Source organism: Lolium rigidum, chromosome 5 (genome assembly GCF_022539505.1).
Source record: "Lolium rigidum isolate FL_2022 chromosome 5, APGP_CSIRO_Lrig_0.1, whole genome shotgun sequence".
NCBI lineage: Eukaryota > Viridiplantae > Streptophyta > Magnoliopsida > Poales > Poaceae > Lolium > Lolium rigidum.
The window spans coordinates 97238584-97245520 of record NC_061512.1 but is presented as its reverse complement, the minus strand read 5'-3'; positions in this window follow the sequence as shown (position 1 = coordinate 97245520).

Sequence of the window (6937 nt, the reverse complement as noted above, 5' to 3'; positions counted from 1 at the left end):
GGAACCCGCCAACGCTGAATGTCTAGTCTTCCTTAGCTCTGTTCCTAGTGTATGTTTCCTGCGGTTGTGGGCTGCTGTTGCTGGTAGGTGTGGACTTTGAACTCTGTTATCTTGGGTGCGTGTTGTGTTGTTATCTGTTGTTAAGACTTGCTGCTTTATTAATTTAAAGCTGGGCTTTATGCCTGTTATATAAAAAAAAAACTGATCGTGATACTGGGTAATACCATGGAGAATATCATATGCACCAACCAATTTAGCCAAAAGTCCAAACTAATGGAGAAAGGTGGGAAATTCCCTTATACCTGAATCAAAATTAAAAGCTTGCTTTTAAAAATTATAACTTTGGATCAAACATCATTCAAAAAAAATCTGCTGAAAATGTGAAATAATTCCTGGACTTGCAGCTTAAAATGTTCTATATGCTGGGAATCTTGCCCTGCATAAGTTCAGTAGGAATTGTAGGTGAAACCCCCAATTTTCACTATTTTTTAAGACTTTAATATGTGATTTTTTATTTTTTGTAAATGGCTCCCTGGAGCTCGACCTCCATTTGGCGTTCACATCATTTGTGTCGTGTATATTCTTCCCACCTTGACTATATTCACTTTGAAGCTATTTGCAAATGGTACAAATTTCAATAGGTGGTCCTTTCCAGGTGTTCAAGCTAGTGGTATACCATATTTCATATAACCAGTACTTTGAACTGCAAACTAAATGGATTTTCAAATAAAGAATGTGTACATAATTGTTTGAATAAATGAAGTGGGTGTAATACGCATGTCCTATTAATCTACAAAATTTTGAGAAAGAACCATAAACTGATTTTTCTTATAACAAACTAATATATTGTGGATGGAAAGGAAGAAAACCATTTCAGTATTCCAGAGAACAATAAATTCTTATTACAGAAGTGCACTTTGAAGTTGTTTTATATCTGAGATCATCAAAATATTATTTCCTTTCAGCCTAAATGCCGAAATTAGCATCTCCTTGTGAATATGATAGTCATTAACAGAGCACCTGTCCAACTTAGTCCCTTTGACTAAAACAGATGGACGATTCACATTAAAATTGTATTTCATGGTTACCTTCAAACTATGCTATTTCTCTCCCAAACAAATCGTGAATGCATGCCAAATGAAGCCTCAACGCAATTATGGGGTTGCAAGGGTGGCACACGAGTGTTTGAGAATGATACCCAAATGTGCCCGGGTGCTACCTTCCTTAGATCTAACAAAAGCCACACCACACATGGTCAAAACTTCACCATATGATGTGGAATTACATAGATCAGCATAGGAGCACCCGACTAGATACAGGGAAATTAGCAAAACACCCTGGTCCCTAAACCCCATCGGCACATCCTACCAAACCGATCAGCATCTGACCCCCAAAAATGATCGACGCAACCTTAGCGATCCAAAGCCAGTGGAGTTACTCAGCAGTCGTCTCCTCTGGAGATCGGCTCAAAATGGAGATATGCATGGTTTTAGGATTTCGCGCACCTCAGATTTGGGGGAGTAACCGATGAGGGCGTCGGCGAAGGACCTGAGGGGGTTGGAGGAGGAGGACGACGATCCCGGCGCCGCGCAGGCGGGGCGTCCCATCACCAGATCGCGCAGACCCATCTGCGCCGATGACCGTCGTCCGTCTTCGCCCATGGTAATCGGCGGCGACGTCAGTTACTGCTGCTTCGCTCTGTGTTAGTGACGACGGCTTCGAGGACGGCTCGGGGTTCTTTTTGAGTCAGCGGTCGTTCTCTGGTCCTGGCTACGGCTATTTATACGCGGAAATTAGGGATCCTTGTTCGATGCAATCGAAGTGGCAAGGAATGGCCGGGATGGCGCGTTTGAGATGCACGAATCTCGTACAAAAAAATATTTTGAAGATTTTCACATGAATGGGATCATAGGAGCAGGAAATGGAACAATATTCACAGGTTTCAACGGAGGAACAGTCTCTACCGTGAAAGTACTAGAGTAAGGACTTCGGAAAAAAAAACCTTCGTCCCGTCCTGTCCCCCGCGGGCGGCGTCGGGGCGACGGCCCCGATTCTCCCAGGCCAGGCCCTACCTCTCCTCCTCTCCCCTCCGCCACCGTCGGTGCAGGCCGCCGGGCAAAGCCCGTGCGGTGCCGGCGGCGGCGGCCGTCCCTTACCCGCGCGCTAGGCTGGGAGGTGCGGGGCTCTCTCCGGCCAGCGGCGGTGCGTCCTGGTGGGCAAGGTGTTGGCGGCGGCGGCGCACCGCGGGTGGCGCTGCTCCGGGTGGTCTGGTGGCGGCGGCGCGGCCTCTTGGCGGCGGGGCAGCAGGGAGGTCAGCGGCGGCGCGGGCGGCGCGGCCCTGACCCAGATCTGGGCCTGTCTGGGCCCCATCTGGGCTTGGGCGGGCCAGATCTGGCATCCCGAGATCTGCTCCCGGCGGCAGGTGGAGCTTCTCCGGCTGAGGGTGGCTAGGACGGCGGCGCGTGGACTGCAGCGCGGCCACGGGAGCTTCACGAGCCCGGCGGGCTCAGTCAGGCCAGAGGGGCCTGGTTTGCTCCTGTAGTTGCGTCACCGCAGCTGGCGGTGGAGGTTGCGCCCTCCCGCGTGGCTGCTGTCCAGGCTCTCCTCGGCTCGGGGTGATTCCTTTCGGTTCCGTCGGTCTTCGTCAGTGGGTCACGGTGAGACGGCGCTGGTGGTTGTGTGACCGTGGTGGCGCGAGTTGGTGGGCGGCAAGGCTGGCGGAGCATGACGGAGTGTCCGGGGCCGTGGGACTGTGGGGGGCGGGAGAAATCCTTGTTGACGGCCGACACCGACGCTCGTGGGCGCCACCATTCCTTCTTGAGGGGCTTCGGGGTTCCCCTTCCCACTTCCCTTCCGCATACCAGGGGAAACCCTAGGCTTGTCCGGGCAGCAACGTCGTCATTGTCGCATCCCTTCTTGAAGGTGCTGTCTTGGTATGCGGCGCTTCGGAGAGCTAAGCTCGTGGTGGGCGCAACGTTTGCGGATCATCAGCGTTCTCGTCGATCTGACTTTGTCAATCTTTCTTTCTTTTTTCTTCTTCTTTTGTTTTCTTTTGAGCTTTGATGTGCTGTTTGCCCCAGCGGTGGTCTCTACCTTGTATCAGTTCGTTGCTATATTAATATAGCGGGGCGAAAGCCTATTTCGAGGAGGAAAGTACTAGAGTAATATTTAAACTGCGGGAAAACCATAACTTCAAGTACCATGTAATAGTTTTGTATATCACGTTGCTCGAAACTCAAATTCATGTTTTCAAGTACAAACCTATCCACTCTTCCTATCGAGTGTTACTCAGGTTCACTATTTAAATTGCTTTATTTAAACCCACCAATTTTGATTTAACTTTTCACAAATGAAACTAAGGGCATGTACAATACAAGGTGTTTGGGGAGATGCTCAAAAAGATTAGCCGGCTTAAGCACTAGTACTTATTTATACAAGAAATACACTTAACTAGGCACCTATACTGTAGAAAGAAGAATTTGTAACAAAAAGGCTGATTTTTTTTTGTAAGCACCTATCTAAACACTTTCTATTGTATATGGCCTAACCAGGCGACTTGTTACTGTTTACGTGTATGGCTACATGTACACCGTGTTTTGTTCGGACGTAGACACCGCCTAACAAGGCCAAGGAAAAACCACGACGTACGTACGTAATTTGACGAGATCATCGCAACACAAACAACTTATATAAGTTTAGGGGTAGGGTGTGCGTGCGTTCATAGGGGTGAGTGTGTGCGTGTATGTGTGAGAGTCTTTGATTATACTGTGTTTCGCAAAAAAAAACCATTTATTAAGGCTTAAGACATTGATTGTTCATACTTTTCCTCTCATAATTTCTCTTATCACACAAGCCATGTGTCACAATAGCAAACCACTCTACTTCATGTGACATGTGGGTGTCTATGCCAAAAATAAATCCTCCCGGAGATTTAATGTGAGGGTGAAGTATATGGGTATTATTGTTAATAGGTATGTGAGTTTCTAAGAAGTAAAAGAAAATGTTTTAGTTGCATTGATCGATGACAGTTTTGTATCACAAATGTGTTAAGGTGGCGAGTATGCTTCATGAAAATCGTGATTGGTGTGCATGCTTTACGCGCACTGTGACAAATATCATCATCTTTCTTATCCCCTTTGTCTACAGCAACCACCCTCGATACTCCACTCCTTCCATTATCTGCATGTCTCCTCCACAATACAGCATGACAATACTTCATTGTCCTCCCTCGATACCAACGCTCAACTTCGGCTTTGGCTTCACCATAGTCTTGTTCCACTACAGGTTTGCTTTTGAGGTTACAATCTTATGTGTCCAACTCTATTTTTCATCGAAAATCACATGGTTACTAGAGATATCTGATTGCACATTAAATGTGTATTCTTAACATTATCAATTAGAGTCATATGAGAAAATGAAATATGTGTTCCTCCACATTGGGTAACAACTATCGATATCGCTTCACTCACGATTGTTAATGATTGGTTTGAGGTTACTCAAATTTATTTTGTCAACAATTGCTTCCAACTCAAGCTGTTTATGACACGAAACTGGAGGGTTCTTTGTTCAATGGGAGCCACGTGACAAACATTACTAAATAAGTTTTAGCAAAGCGTAATATCTTAACCCTAGCCATGTCATCTATATTTATCGTTCTCATAAAAGCATATGGTGGACCCCATTAAATTAATTTCTCAATTTTTTTGGTCTTCTTCATTACTTTACCATTGTGTGTTTATGTCCCTACTTAATATTCCACATATGAATAACCATGTGAGAAGGGACAGCCTGCGATCTTCACGAATTGGAAGGATACTAATGAAGTCATCTCAATAACCAACTTCCAAAAACACAAGTAAATGTGATATCCTTTGGAGAAAGATCTGAAGTATACAAAATTTCTAATTGATTTGACATAATACAAAGAGGAAATAAAGAACTAGGAGGGGTTAGTCATCTCCTAGGAGAAGGTATTTAGTTAATTGGGGTTTTTATTAGAGGTCATGGGTCTCGAAGAGGTGTAAATCTATCATGTCTAAACTCTGTATAACCCTAAAGAGAGGTGATGAAGTAGTATTTATAGTCCATCACATTAACTCTTAGTTCAGTTGGGCCGACTCTATACTAACCCATTGGCCTAGCCTGGGCTGTGTATAGGAAGTAAGTTGGACGTTTTGGTACAACCACCAGACTATTTGACATTCGGATGTGATCGACAAGATATGAGGCATGCGGCATGATATTGGATGGTGCGACACATCATCTAGACATTCGAGATCCGGTTATAGTCATCTTTTTTTTCGAAACGGGGATGACCGCAGCCTTTGCATCAATAGATGCACACAACTTTCTATTGCACGTTTTAGTGGTTCATAGTTTTACATCCAGTGGATAACATAAAGTGTACATAAAAATCAACCAACGGAATAAAATCAATACAAGTCGCCTATGCATTTTGTAGTCGTCTAGAAAGCTGCCAACCATCTTGATTGAAGATATTTCGTGCACCCATCTCCACACCGGTACACCCAGTATCCATTTGCGCATGTTGCGCCTCCGGAAGCAGGAACGACCACTCATGGATCCAATGAGTAGTCATATGGATAACTTGTAGAAAATGGGCGATACCTTTTTTTGTTAAAAATCATATCATTTCTACAATTCCACAAAGACCACACTATAGCGCAAGTTCCTGCTCGAATTCGTGCTTTAGTATCTTTATCTACCCCATTCAACCAATTTCCGAACATATTCATACAATTTGCTGGTGGTGTAATATTGAAAGTAAAATGTATCACTCTCCAAACAAGACGAGCAACGGGACATTCAAAGAACAAATGGTTGATCAACTCCTCATGGTCACAAAAAGCCATCCCAATTACATTTTGACATATTATCTTTTATAAGAATAATGTTTTTATGTAGGAACCATGAAGATCGTGTATCCATTCATAAATAGATTGATTTTTTGTAGCCATTTTTAGTGGCACCTTTAACTTTCAAATATACTTTTTAAGATAGACCATCTGTCCATTTCATAAACTCAACATATATTGATTTAAGAGAGAAGACTCCTTAGGTAGTAAGTTTCCAATTGTCTTCCTCGGTATTTAAATTGACGAGCATGAGTCGCTGTTAAATTGACGAGCATGAGTCGCTGAACCAAATGCAACCAAGCTGTCCATCTAGGTTCAAAAAGTATCCGTCTAAACTCTATATTCAGAGGGCTATTTGCTAACACCTCGGCTACCAAAGCATTCCTTTGACGCACGATAGTGTACAACAAGGAATATTGATCTGCTAAAGGCATTTCACCCAACCATGTGTCTTCCCAAAACCTAGTGGATTGACCATTTCCTACAAAGAAAGATCCCCTCTCAAAGAAATCTTTCTTAACTCTCATAAGCCCCAGACAGAACTAAGAATCCGAGGGTCTTTCCGTCACTTTTGATAGCGTTTTGTTAGTTAGATACTTATGTTGCAATAATTCTTGCCAAACTCCCTCCTCATTAAGAAATTTGAAAAGTCATTTTCTTAACAAACATTTTTTTATATATAGCACCTCAATTCCCAGCCCCCTTGATCTTTGAGTCGAGAAATAATATTCTACTTGGTTAATTGGTATTTTCGTTTGTGTTGGTCACTTTGCCAAAAAAAAAATGAGACCGCTAGAAATCCAATCTTTTCAAAACCTCTTCGGGAATTTTCAAGAACGATAGCATATACATAGGTAGACTTGTGAGACCGGAATTAATAAGGACAAACCTGTCCCCATATGATAGTAGTTTTCCTTGCTAGCACCCCAGTTTCTTTTCAAACTGGTTCTCAAATGGTTCCATTCCTTATTGAGCCACCTCCTATAGTGGATCTGAATACCTAAATGTTTAAACGGTAAAGAACCAACTTGACATCCGAAAATGTTTTTGTATTGAGACTC